Genomic DNA, 14,760 nt, shown 5'->3' with positions numbered 1-14,760 from the left:
GGTACTCAAATCCCAACCATATTGGCGGAGAAAGTATCTGAGGGGGCAGAACAACAGATGGCTTCAGTGATCCATTATCATAAAGGTCCGTGATAGTATTGATCTTTCAGGATCTCCAAACGGTAGGCCCCTGAGCAAACCAGGGATCGAGTGTGCTGGTGAAGGATGAGGGGCCACCCCTGAATAGTGGCTAATGGTCTTCAAGCTCTCCAAATTCTGTAAAATGATTTTGTTATGGATGTCTAATGTTTGAGGTGATAATCAGGGATCCAAAGCAGATCGCCTAATAGGATTCCAGATGGCAGGGAAGATTGTTCCACCTTCCACCAGCCTGTCTCAGCGTCAGCCGAGCTCCAAAGGAATATGTGTGTAAGACAGGTTGCTTCGTAATATGCAAACACACTCGGCAGGAGGACACCTCCAGCTTCATAGGGCTTTTGGAGGGTCTTCTTTGCTATTCTAGGCTTCTTATCTTGCCAGATATATCTCATAATTAAGGCATTATATTTGTCTAGTAGTTCTCTGTGTAGATTTATAGGGAGACACCGGAATAATTTTGGGCAGAATTGTCATCTTGACCGCCGCTATGCGGCCTAGCCAAGAGACCTCACGAAAGTTCCAGGAATTTAAAAGTTGGCGAACTTCTGTAAGAAGATGTTCATGATTTTTAGTCCTGACAACCTGCAGCTCTGGGCCAATATGTATCCCCAGATGTTTTAGAGTGTCTCTGGGCCATTTGAATTGATACATAGTTTGCAAAAAAGCTAGCTCCTGGTCAGGTATATGAACAGGTAAGGCTTCAGTTTTTTGGAGATTAATTTTATAATAGCTGAGTTCACCAAATTGTTGTATAAGATCAAACAGGGCTGATACGGAGCTTCTGGGGTTGGATAGGAAAAGCGTGATATCATCAGTGAACAAGGCTATCTTGTCCGCATGGGCACTGAATTGTGTACCCTGGATGTCATTGGTTGTTCGAATAGCCTGGGCAAGTGGCTCTATAGCCAGTGTGAAAATCAGGGGTGATAAAGGGCAGCCCTGACGTGTGCCATTTGTAATCTGGAACTCATTAGAGCAGAATCCCAAACCTATTACCCTTGCATGAGGTCCAGAGTATAGCGCCTGTATTGCTGTTATGATCTCGCTAGGGAAGCCAAAGCATGAGAGCGTCTCTCATAAATATGCCCAGCTGACCCTGTCAAACGCCTTTTCGGCATCCAGGGACAGAGCCAGCATGGGGGATCGGAGTCTGTCCGCCTCTGTCAGAATATTCAGCACTCTACGCGTATTATCCGGTCCATCCCTAGCCAGTGTGAATCCCACCTGGTCAGTGTGTATCACTGAAGGTAGGATAGTACAAAGCCTATTGGCCCACAGCTTGGCATATAACTTCACGTCCGTGTTAATAAGGGAAATTAGGCGGTAACTTTCACATTGGGAGGGGTCTTTGTCTGGTTTCGGGATGGTTAGGATCGACGCCTCCAAGAGCTCTCTTCTGAACTTACCTAGCCTTCTAGCCTCTGTGTACATATTAAGCAAGAGTGGGGAAATCAGGTCTTGAAAAATAAAGGAGTGAAGCCATCCGGTCCAGGGGCTTTGTTATTTTTAAGTTGTTTTATGGCCTCAAGGAGTTCTCTACTCATAAAGGGGGCCTGTAGCTTTTAGCTAGATTCCTCATTAAGCCTAGGAAGATTCAAACCAGTTAAAAATTTCTGGATCGTATCAGCCTGTGGACCAGGATCAGACGTTGGAGATCGCAAATTGTATAGTTCAGTATAATACTGGGCAAACACGTCCCCTATATCTTTGGGGGCTGTTACCAGGATGCCTTTACTAACAATAGTGTGAATCCTAGAGGCTGCTCTAAGACCCCTAAGTTTATGAGCTAACAAAGTGGAAGCCTTATTGCCCTGATAGTAGAGCATTTGTTTAAATCTGAGAAACACATTTTTTACTCGTTCTATTTCCTTGTCTTTAACCTGGCGCCGCAAAAGATCAATTTCGTCTGCTAAAGCTGGAGTTGGGGAACTTTTGTTTAAGATTTCTTTAGTCCGAAGCTGGGCCATAAGGAGACCCAAAGGGGCTCCAAATTGTCTCTTCATGTGGGCCTGTTTTTTGATGCAAACTCCTCTCAATACAGCTTTCATGGCAGCCCTTAATGTCTGGTCAGACAACTGAGGGTCTGCGTTCAAGTGTAAGAAGTCCACTATGGAGGTACGGATAAGAGTGTTAAACTCTGGGTCCGACCATAGATAAACTTCCAGCGTGGAGTTGAAGTTTTCTGAATGGATGTGTCTATTGTGCAAGTAAGCACATCATGGTCCGACCATGAGCAGATCTTAATTCTGGAGTCAGTGATTCTGTTCAGGGTCCAGGAGTCAGTCAGGAAATAATCTAGTCTGGAATAGGAGCCATGTGGCCTGGAAAAGAAAGTGTAGTCAAGGGAGTTAGGGTGACATGCTCTCCATACATCAAAAAGATTATGCTGGAGGACTGCCTCTTTAAATTTACTTGCTGTTGTAATTGTGTTTGAATCCACCATTTTGTGAGTTTGGACTCGCTTGTCTTGGGCCGGGTCTAAGACCATGTTTAAGTCCCCTCCAATGATGACTATTCCTAGTTTAAGATTTTCTATCTTGCGTAACAGAGATTTCACAAAGGCAGCCTGATTTGTGTTAGGAGAGTATAGGTTCACTAAAGTGTATGTCTGACCATTTAATTTACAAATGAGTATAATATATCTACCCTCAGGGTCAGCCTCCATAAGTATCTGTTCATAGCTCAGCTGCTTATGTATCATTATAGCAGTACCTCTGGTTTTATCAGAGTGGGAAGCTGACATGCATCTGGTATAATAGGGCGACCTAAAGGGAACCGTGTGTGTAGATGGCCAATGGGTTTCCTGCGCAAAAATCACAGAGGCTTGAAAGGAATGCATATAATTACTCAATAGACTCCGTTTCATAGGGGAGTTTAATCCCTTACAATTCAAGGAGGCAAATGTAAGTGTTTTGTGGTAGGTCGCATGGTGAGAGGTTTAGCAGGAGAAGGAGGAAAAAAGGTAAAGCAGTCCCACTCACCTCGGGCTCTGCCGTAGAAGAGAAGAGCGAGTATTATGTATAAGGACACCATAGCAAGAAAAGAGGGATGTATGGAAAGCAGGAGGAGAGGAGGGAGTGTGAATGAAGAGGAGAGTGTGAGGGGGGGTTAAAAGGGGGACCAACCCCCGCTCTCACCTGTGTGTGTCGGCTTAGAGGAGAACTTACCAAGGGCAATTCTTCAGTTCTCAAACAAGTAGACACCTGGTCTGGGTCAAAAGGCGCAGATATAAACAAAGTTAGTCAACTTAGTAATAAAAACAAGTTAAATACAATTACAGTATAACAGGTTAACCAAGATATGCTGATGAAATTGACAGAAAAACGGTGGCAGCACTATTCACCGCCAATCAAGGAGTTAGACTATTGAAAAGTCCAATTCCTTGATCTCTAGTATAAGAGATTCTAAGAGGGGAGGGAGGTAGAGTACTATAAAATTCTACAGGAGTCCAGTAGGACACCCTGAGGGGGGGCACAATGAACACATTACCTTATCTGATGACACTCTGTAGGTGGGGAGAGGGAACTGTCTCAGAATGAAACACTACTGGGCCTTTTACTAAGGTCCTAGTCTTAGTATGAGTAGGCGAGGGGGGGGGGGCAAGGGGGCACACATCAGTATTAGGGTTCTCTAGGAGATATTTCTTCACAATTTAAACTGTTTGTTAGTTACATCGGGGTCCTGAAGATCTATTATAATTTGTACGTTAACGTGCGCAGCATGCGGCATCCAGGAGCAGCCTAGGCTGGTTCCCCCAACCAGCTACCAGCAAAGGATAGTGGATCGCACACAGTGCACACATCGACACATCTAGCCAGCTAAAGATACTTAAACATATACAATAAGATAAACAGGTTTGACCTAGTAGGTGTACAGAGGGCGTCTCACTGGGATGTATTAAGTGGAACATGCTCATAAATTCGTTTAGAGAACAGGTATACCCTATAGTAAGTTCAAATTTATTTCTAGGACCACGTAAACCCCCCAATCCCACCCACCCAGGTGGCGTTGGGTGCGGCACGAGCAACCACAGGCCCAAAGTTCTCCAATTCAGCCAAGGTATAGCCAATAGAGGGCCCTGGTTACCCGGGCCACAGCCCCCGCCTCGTATAGGCCTAAAAGGGAAAAAAATAAAGTAAATGCAGATCAACTCTCAACAAACATTAAAAGAAGCATGGAGCAAACATTTCAGTAAAGTATACCACGCATCAGGAGTAATTTATGGACCCCCTGAGTTCTCGTATAGGAAGGGGGGCCAGTTATTTCTTGAAACTAAGTAGTCCACAGTGCAGCCAGTTCACCTTCATTACGAGTCTAAAGACTCTGGGGATATACGTGGAAGCATGCGTTGTGGTCGAGGGCTCCATTCCGGAGCTCCCGTCTGTAATGTTCCAGATGGTATGGGCCTCTGATTGGTGGGGACCATCGGAAGTAGGTCCCAAGACTTCAAAAGTTCCATTCCCGCTTCTAGAGATAGGAAAGTAGTTATCTGGCCATTTCTGTTTACTATAACCTTGGTTGGGTATCCCCATCTGTAGCGGATGTTGTGTTGTCTGAGGGCTTGCATAAAGGGTCCAAAAGATCTGCATTTTTTAGAGTATACTGTGAGAGATCAGGGAAAACCAAGATTGACTTAAATTTTTCAGGGAGCTGAGGTTTGTTAGCTAGTTCTCTTAAGATTTTCTCTTTATGAGTAAAAAAATTAATTCTGGCAAGAACGTCTCTTGGTTTATCTGTGGAAACATTTCTTGGTCTGGGAACTCGGTGTATACCGTCTATCAGAAAGTTTGGGCTCTCACTGTCTTCGAGGAGAAGTTTACAAAATTCCATGGCGTAACTTTCTAATTCTGTAGGTGAAATCTCCTCCGACATTCCCCTGAATCGCAGATTGTTGCGCCTAGATCTGTCTTCTAAGTCAGATAATTTCAGTTCCAGGTCAGATATTTGAATAGACAGATTCTGTGAGTAGGAGAGTAGGTTCTCATGGTCAACAGCTAGATCTTCTTGTTTTCTCTCAAGAGCATCCGTTCTCTCTCCTATGGCTACGATGTCTCTACGCAGTTCTGCTGCAGACCCTTTTATAGCAATGGTTAAAGTGTCCTGTAACGCATTGATGCGCTGGGTCAGGGTAGCCACAATGTTAGTGACCATATCAGTAGTATTATGGCCGTTGACTCCAAGAGAGAGGTTCTGGAGTCCTCAGCCATGGCTTGTGAGCTATTGTTTCCCTCTATACCAGACAGAGTGGCCTGCAGGTTAGAGGTCCTAAAATGATCTAATACTGATTTCTTATGTACCAAAGTGGATTTAGGTCTCCTTTTATTGAGGTTGGGCTTAGCAAATATCCATTCAGGTGGGTTATAGCTGCTCTGCTGGAGAACTATGTGTATGGAGGGGGAATAATTAGAGCGCCAAACACAAGTAGGCTGGGTCCAGGATCAGATCAGCAAATACCACTGATAACAATAGAGGTTAATACAGTGTGATACAATAGGTAAATTTATTACACTCCAATATAAAAAAATACAAATATAACAGTCATGGATCCATGTTACTATTTGAAATTATACAATTAAAAACAGAATGAAATGGTATTAAAATTTCAAACAACCAATAAAAACTGATTGAAATCTAGTAAAAGCAATAGATGTAAATTCCAATAAGTTAAAAATTGCACAATAAAGGAAGTGTGAAAAGCAGGCGTAATTAAAGGGGATGGCCGAAAATTACAGGGTAGAACCAGGTGGATTAGAGTTGCGGCTCACATCTATAGTTTGCCTATGTGTTTAAGGCATAAAATGGTAGGTGAGTCTTATACCTTGTATATGGTAAGCTGAACCAAGTAAATAAAGAATAAAAAATAGTAAGTGGAAAACACTTGCGGCTCACACCTACAGTTTTGCCTATGTGCTTAAGGAGTAAATTAGTGATTGAGTTCCGTATTTTGAATTGCGCCTATATGTTTTCAGATTGTGAGTGGAAGGGAGAGTTCCCTAAATGCAGTTAAATAAGTAACCGTAATAATGATTATAAGTGCCCTAAATGTAGTACATAAATAGTTATGAAGATATGGTCAGCTCTTAAGCTAATGTGAAGCGTGACAACAAGATCCCCTCTGCGTGTAAAGTGGAAATACGATAAAAACAAGGAACAAAGTGCTTACTATAGTGTGTGTAAAAGGTGTACAAATGGTATATGTAACTATAAACGTTAAAACGTGCTGAAAAAAAACAAACAAGCAAACCCAGAATGTGAAATCAAAAATGGTGTGATCACAATAATGAATACCACACAATACAAAATACTAAAAGTGATGAACAACACAATTGACTCAAATCTATTAAGATAAATTTAAATAAAAACCAACAGCACTAAGAAGCTAACGGCTAGATTTAGAGTTTTGTCGGTAACGACCCGCGTAGCTAACGCTGGCTTTTTTTCTCCCGCACCTTTTAAATACCGCTGGTATTTAGAGTTCACAGAAGGGCTGCGTTAGGCTCCAAAAAGGGAGCGTACAGGCATATTTACCGCCACTGCAACTCTCAATACCAGCGGTGCTTACAGACGCGGCCAGCTTCAAAAACGTGCTCGTGCACGATTCCCCCATAGAAAACAATGGGGCAGTTTGAGCTGAAAAAAAACCTAACACCTGCAAAAAAGCAGCGTTCAGCTCCTAACGCAGCCCCATTGTTTCCTATGGGGAAACACTTTCTAGGTCTGCACCTAACACTCTAACATGTACCCCGAGTCTAAACACCCCTAACCTTACACTTATTAACCCCTAATCTGCCGCCCCCGCTATCGCTGACCCCTGCATATTTTTTTAACCCCTAATCTGCCGCTCCGTACACCGCTGCAACCTACATTATACCTATGTACCCCTAATCTGCTGCCCCTAACACCGCCAACCCCTATATTATATTTATTAACCCCTAATCTGCCCCCCACAAAGTCGCCGCCAGCTACCTACAATAATTAACCCCTAATCTGCCGACCGGACCTCACCGCTACTATAATAAATGTATTAACCCCTAATCCGCCTCACTAACCCTATAATAAATAGTATTAACCCCTAATCTGCCCTCCCTAACATCGCTGACACCTAACTTCAAGTATTAACCCCTAATCTGCCGACCGGACCTCACCGCTACTCTAATAAATGTATTAACCCCTAAAGCTAAGTCTAACCCTAACACTAACACCCCCCTAAGTTAAATATAATTTAAATCTAATGAAATAAGTTAACTCTTATTAAATAAATTATTCCTATTTAAAGCTAAATACTTACCTGTAAAATAAACCCTAATATAGCTACAATATAACGAATAATTATATTGTAGCTATTTTAGGAATAATATTTATTTTACAGGCAACTTTGTAATTATTTTAACCAGGTACAATAGCTATTAAATAGTTAATAACTATTTAATAGCTACCTAGTTAAAATAATTACAAAATTACCTGTAAAATAAATCCTAACCTAAGTTACAATTAAACCTAACACTACACTATCAATAAATTAATTAAATAAAATACCTACAATTATCTACAATTAAATCTAACACTACACTATCAATAAATTAATTAAATAAAATACCTACAAATAAATACACTAACTAAAGTACAAAAAATAAAAAAAGCTAAGTTACAAAAAAATAAAAAAATTAATTACAAACATAATAAAAATATTACAACAATTTTAAGCTAATTACACCTACTCTAAGCCCCCTAATAAAATAACAAAGCCCCCCAAAATAAAAAAAATGCCCTACCCTATTCTAAAATTAAATTAGAAAAGCTCTTTTACCTTACCAGCCCTTAAAAGGGCCTTTTGCGGGGCATGCCCCAAAGAATTCAGCTCTTTTGCCTGGAAAAAAAACATACAATACCCCCCCCAACATTACAACCCACCACCCACATACCCCTAATCTAACCCAAACCCCCCTTAAATAAACCTAACACTAAGCCCCTGAAGATCTTCCTACCTTATCTTCACCACACTTGGTATCTATCACTGATCCGTCCAGGCTCCGAAATCTTCATCCAAGCCCAAGGCGGGGGCTGGAGATCCATCATCCGGCTGAAGTCTTCTATCAAGCGGAAAGAAGAAGTCCAGAAGAGGCTCCAAAGTCTTCATCCTATCCGGGCAGAAGAGGAGATCCGGACCGGCAACCATCTTCATCCAAGCGGCATCTTCTATCTTCATCCGATGACGAGCGGCTCCATCTTGAAGACCTCCGGCGCGGATCCATCCTCTTCTTCCGACGTCCTAAGTCCGAATGAAGGTTCCTTTAAATGACGTCATCCAAGATGGCGTCCCTCAAATTCTGATTGGCTGATAGGATTCTATCAGCCAATCGGAATTAAGGTAGGAAAAATCTGATTGGCTGATGGAATCAGCCAATCAGATTCAAGTTCAATCCGATTGGCTGATCCAATCAGCCAATCAGATTGAGCTCTTATTCTATTGGCTGATCGGAACAGCCAATAGAATGCAAGCTCAATCTGATTGGCTGATTCAATCAGCCAATCAGATTTTCCCTACCTTAATTCTGATTGGCTGATAGGATGACGTCATTTAAAGGAACCTTCATTCGGACTTAGGACGTCGGAAGAAGAGAATGGATCCACGCCGGAGGTCTTCAAGATGGAGCCGCTCGTCATCGGATGAAGATAGAAGATGCCGCTTGGATGAAGATGGTTGCCGGTCCGGATCTCCTCTTCTGCCCGGATAGGATGAAGACTTTGGAGCCTCTTCTGGACTTCTTCTTGCCGGTTGATAGAAGAATTCAGCCGGATGATGGATCTCCAGCCCCCGCTTGGGCTTGGATGAAGATTTCGGAGCCTGGACGAATCGGTGATAGATACCCGGTGTGGTGAAGATAAGGTAGGAAGATCTTCAGGGGCTTAGTGTTAGGTTTATTTAAGGGGGGTTTGGGTTAGATTAGGGGTATGTGGGTGGTGGGTTGTAATGTTGGGGGGGGGGGTATTGTGTTTATTTTTACAGGCAAAAGAGTTGAATTCTTTGGGGCATGCCCCGCAAAAGGCCCTTTTAAGGGATGGTAAGGTAAAAGAGCTTTTCTATTTTAATTTTAGAATAGGGTAGGGCATTTTTTTATTTTGGGGGGCTTTGTTATTTTATTAGGGGGCTTAGAGTAGGTGTAATTAGCTTAAAATTGTTGTAATATTTTTATTATGTTTGTAATTCATTTTTTTATTTTTTGTAACTTAGCTTTTTTATTTTTTGTACTTTAGTTAATGTATTTATTTGTATTTATTTGTAGGTATTTGTATGTAATTAATTTATTGATAGTGTAGTGTTAGATTTAATTGTAGGTATTTTATTTAATTAATTTATTGATAGTGTAGTGTTAGGTTTAATTGTAACTTAGGTTAGGATTTATTTTACAGGTAATTTTGTAATTATTTTAACTAGGTAGCTATTAAATAGTTATTAACTATTTAATAGCTATTTTACCTAGTTAAAATAAATACAAAGTTGCCTGTAAAATAAATATAAATCCTAAAATAGCTACAATATAATTATAATTTATATTGTAGCTATATTTGGGTTTATTTTACAGGTAAGTATTTAGCTTTAAATAGGAATAATTTATTTAATAAGAGTTAAGTTATTTTGTTAGATTTAAATTATATTTAACTTAGGGGGGTGTTAGTGTTAGACTTAGCTTTAGGGGTTAATACATTTATTATAGTAGCGGTGAGGTCCGGTCGGCAGATTAGGGGTTAATACTTGAAGTTAGGTGTTGGCGATGTTAGGGAGGGCAGATTAGGGGTTAATACTATTTATTATAGGGTTATTGAGGCGGGAGTGAGGCGGATTAGGGGTTAATAACTTTATTATAGTAGCGGTGAGGTCCGGTCGGCAGATTAGGGGTTAATAATTGTAGGTAAGGTAGCAGCGACGTTGGTGGCGGCAGATTAGGGGTTAATAAATATAATATAGGGGTCGGCGGTGTTAGGGGCAGCAGATTAGGGGTACATAGGGATTACTTAGGTTGCGGCGGTGTGCGGTCGGCAGATTAGGGGTTAAAAAAAATTATTAGAGTGGCGGCGATGTGGGGGGGCCTCGGTTTAGGGGTACATAGGTAGTTTATGGGTGTTAGTGTACTTTAGAGCACAGTAGTTAAGAGCTTTATGAACCGGCGTTAGCCCATAAAGCTCTTAACTCCTGACATTTTCTGCGGCTGAAGTTTTGTCGGTAGAGGCTCTACCGCTCACTTCAGCCAAGACTCTAAATACCGGCGTTAGAAAGATCCCATTGAAAAGATAGGATACGCAATTGGCATAGGGGGATCTGCGGTATGGAAAAGTCACGGCTGGAAAGTGAGCGTTAGACCCTTACCTACAAGACTCTAAATACCAGCGGTAGCCCAAAACCAGCGTTAGGAGCCTCTAACGCTGGTTTTGACGGCTAACGCCAAACTCTAAATCTAGCCGTAAGAGAATTGTTCTCTGATCCGGGAGCCACTGGGCTCTGAGGATTCTCCCAGTGATTACACAATGTACCAATGTGTTTGAGATGAGAGCAGGGGATGATGCGGTAATACTTCAAATAGATCCCAAACGTTGTATGGTTAAAAAGTCACGTAAAAGGTCTATCTCAAATATGAATCTCCAATTTAGGAAAGTGCAACGATCTTCTTAAAGGCTATAGGTGATTAAATAAATTAGATAGTTCCAATACTTAATCCCGGATTAATGTCCTCACTGACCTTTATCAAGACTGGTTTTAGATATAGAATAGGGTTGTTTTATACCTTACTGATTAGCAGGTAAATTAACACCTGTGTAGTGGAACCGGAAGTGTAAGTAAATCTTTCCGGGTAAAGCTAACCTTTATATTATAAGTTATTATTAATAGAATTCTTTATGTTTAAAAAATTGTGTCAAAAATAAAATGAAATTGTAAATTATATCTAACTGGTGAGAGAAATATATATCTTTTTGGGATTAACTCTCTGTATCGGAATTTTGTCTCTTTGAAAATTGGCTATATTTCGTTTTTGAATGTATTCTTAAAAATTGTTTTTGTCTTTATATGAGGTTTTTTTCATCTCAGAATTCTGATCAAACTTGATCTCTGTATTGGTATTAGTTATTTTGTTTCCTTAATACCGATCTAGTTGTGATATCAAATGCTGAAATTCCATCATTGTTGGTCTAGGAGTGGTAAGACAGTCTCTGAGCATTAAATTGCGTAGCTGCGGTTGCTTTAGAAGGACTCAGGGATCAAGCAAGTGCAGGTTGCAGGTCCAGGGAGAAAAAGTGCTGTAGGAAAGGGGCCTTTTTCGACTGATCCAAACCTCAGCCTCAAATATAGGGTATCAGTCTGTATAGGGGCAGTGGCTCATTCAAGAATGTAACTGAGGATAATAATAGCAGATCCTCTCTTGGGGAGGTGCTCTTTCTGGGCGATGCAGGGGAAAAGGAGTGGGGGGTATGACCCGTGGGCAAAATGGGCCTACGGGAAAGGGAGGAGAGAGACTGTAAATACCCTCTTCTTTACAGTGTACCAGAGGGAGCAGGTTATGTCAGGGAGGTGTTTAAGAGCCTTTTATGTAAGTTCAAGTGGTGTTCACACTGAGTAGGTCGGTCTGCAGCTGCATGTTCCTATGTGACCTTACAATTCTTTGCCGCTTCATTTGGGCCGTGCCCCAAATAACTAGGAGTCTTGGAACAGTTGTAAAGCTCTTATGCGAGTAGGGCTCTCAGGGGCTTTATAGTATTGAGACACCAAGGTCAGCTTGGGGGAAAAAAAAAACCCAGAGGTCTGCGGCCTTATGTAGTCTTGTGAAAAGTGGAATGAGCTCTTAGTATATTCGGGCTAAATCAGAAAGCCTCACATATGGCCCGGTGAGGAAGCAGAGCCTCTAAGGGCAGAAATAGAGCAGTGTAGCTTAAGTTAGGCCTTCTGTCAGCACATTGACCTGCAGCCTAATGAGAGTCTCTGGTGGCTTGTATAATGCCTACGCTCTGTGGTGAGGGGCCTCTAAGAGGTGGGTAGCGTGGGTATGAGATAATAAAAAGAGAAAGCAGCGATCTCACCTCACACTTCTGCTGCGTCTCTATGCCAAAGTCAGCTCTGGTATTTGGAAGCCGCTGTGGCCTCACAGAATTCCTCGAAGGGTTCGGGTGGTGTCGGTCTGTCTAACCTCAGCCCCGTGTGTCCCAGGTACAGCAGGGGCCGCAAGATGGTCGCCGTTCGCGCCAAAACAGGCCCAGGAGGTTTCCGGCAATATCTCGCTTATTCACAGCCTCCTGATCTCTCCAGATCGTACCACAATTTTACTGGGGCATAGTCCTTATCCGGTAAGTCTTTCAGGACTCGGAATGAGTCAGATGTTGGAGTATCCAGTGGAGGCGGTTTCCGCTATTCGTCCGCTGTGTTTCTCCACCACCGCCACTCCCAGATGGGTCAGACGTCTCTCCTCTGACCTCCTCGGTATTGAACAGCTCCGGAGTGGATCCCCGACCCTCCGGAGCGTAGTAGGCGGCAGCCCTACTTGATAGATGGTGAGGTTGCGTCTGGTAGTTCAAATAGATAGGCCACCACCATGAACAGCTCTGGATCCTCTTTATAGGAGCGGTTCTAAGATGCAGACTGTGTGGGGTAATTGATAAACTGTGATCCCCAGATATCTGGTTAGTGTATTCCCAGGTATGGACAGTTTTTAGCTGATTTTTAAACTATTTTGCTCAGGAGCTCTATGTCTGCACGTCCAGTCTGTGTGACAGTTATCTCCGCCTCCCTACACTTATTTTTTTATATTTAAACAGCTAATGAAACTTTAACCCCTTAATGACCACATCACTTTTCCATTTTTGGTCCGTTTGGGACCAAAGCTATTTTTACATTTTTGTTTGTGTTTAGCTGTAATTTTCCTCTTACTCATTTACTGTACCCACACATATTATATACCGTTTTTCTTGCCATTAAATGGATGATACCATTATTTTCATCATATTTTATAATTTGCTATAAAAAATTTACAAAATATGAGGAAAAAATGGAAAAAAACACACTTTTTCTAACTTTGACCCCCAAAATAAAAAAATAGCGCTAGTTACATTGGAACACTGATATCTTTCAGGAATCCCTGAATATCCCTTGACATGTATATAATTTTTTTAGAAGACATCCCAAAGTATTGATCTAGGCCCATTTTGGTATATTTCATGCTACCATTTCACTGCCAAATGCGATCAAATAAAAAATATCGTAAATGTTTTCACAATTTTAGGTTTCTCACTGAAATTATTTACAAACAGCTTGTGCAATTATGGCATAAATGGTTGTAAATGCTTCTCTGGGATCCCCTTTGTTCAGAAATAGCAGACATATATGGCTTTGGCGTTGCTTTTGGTATTAAGAATGCCGCTAAATGCCGTTGCGCACCACACGTGTATTATGCCCAGCAGTGAAGGGGTTAATTAGGGAGCTTGTAGGGAGTTTGCAGGGTTAATTTTAGCTTTAGTGTAGTGTAGTAGACAACCTAAAGTATTGATCTAGGCCCATTTTGGTATATTTCTTCCCACCATTTCACCGCCAAATGCGATCAAATAAAAAAAATTGTTGACTTTTTCACAAACTTTAGGTTTCTCACTGAAATTATTTACAAAAAGCTTGTGCAATCATGGCACATATGGTTGTAAATGCTTCTCTGGGATCCCCTTTGTTCAGAAATAGCAGACATATATGACTTTGGCGTTGCTTTTTGGTAATTAGAAGGCCGCTAAATGCCGCTGCGAATCACACGTGTATTATGTCTAGCAGTGAAGGGGTTAATTAGGTAGCTTGTATGGAGCTTGCAGGGTTAATTTTAGCTTCAGTGTAGAGATCAGCCTCCCACCTGACACATCAGACCCCCTGATCCCTCCCAAACAGCTCCTTTCCCTCCCCCACCCCACAATTGTCCCCGCCATCTTAAGTACTGGCAGAAAGTCTGCCAGTACTAAAATAAAAGGTATTTTTTTTAATAGCATATTTACATATGCTGTTGTGCAGGATCCTCTCTTAGCCCCAAACCTCCCTGATCCCCCCCCCCCCCAAACAGCTATCTAACCCTCCCCCTCTGCCTTATTGGGAGTCATCTTGGATACTGGCAGTTTTTTTTTCTTGTAGTGTAGCTTCCCCTGCTTGATCATTTATAATATTTTTGTAAGATTGCCTCCCCCTAATTTTTCCCACTTTTCACCAAAAAAATTTCCGTAGTATAGTGGTTCCCACCCGCTCCCTCACCGTGCACTCGCGCACGCCCGTGCACGCCCCCGGCTATCTCGCCCCCCTCTTGCATCATCAGATGCATTGATGGCCGCCACTCGGCTCCCACCCACCAACGATACCGGTTGATCGGAACAGCCAATAGAATGCGAGCTCAATCTGATTGGCTGATCGGATCAGCCAATCGGATTGAACTTGAATCTGATTGGCTGATTCCATCAGCCAATCAGATTTTTCCTACCTTAATTCCGATTGGCTGATAGAATCCTGGCGTGGTGAACCCGGCGTGGTGAAGATAAGGTAGGGAGATCTTCAGGGGCTTAGTGTTAGGTTTATTTAATGGGGGTTTGGGTTAGATTAGGGGTATGTGGGTGGTGGGTTGTAATGTTGGGGGGGGGGGTATTGTATGTTTTTTT

The sequence above is a fragment of the Bombina bombina genome, chromosome 11 (genome assembly GCF_027579735.1).
Source record: "Bombina bombina isolate aBomBom1 chromosome 11, aBomBom1.pri, whole genome shotgun sequence".
In the NCBI taxonomy this organism is placed as follows: domain Eukaryota; kingdom Metazoa; phylum Chordata; class Amphibia; order Anura; family Bombinatoridae; genus Bombina; species Bombina bombina.
This window is presented reverse-complemented; position numbering follows the sequence as displayed.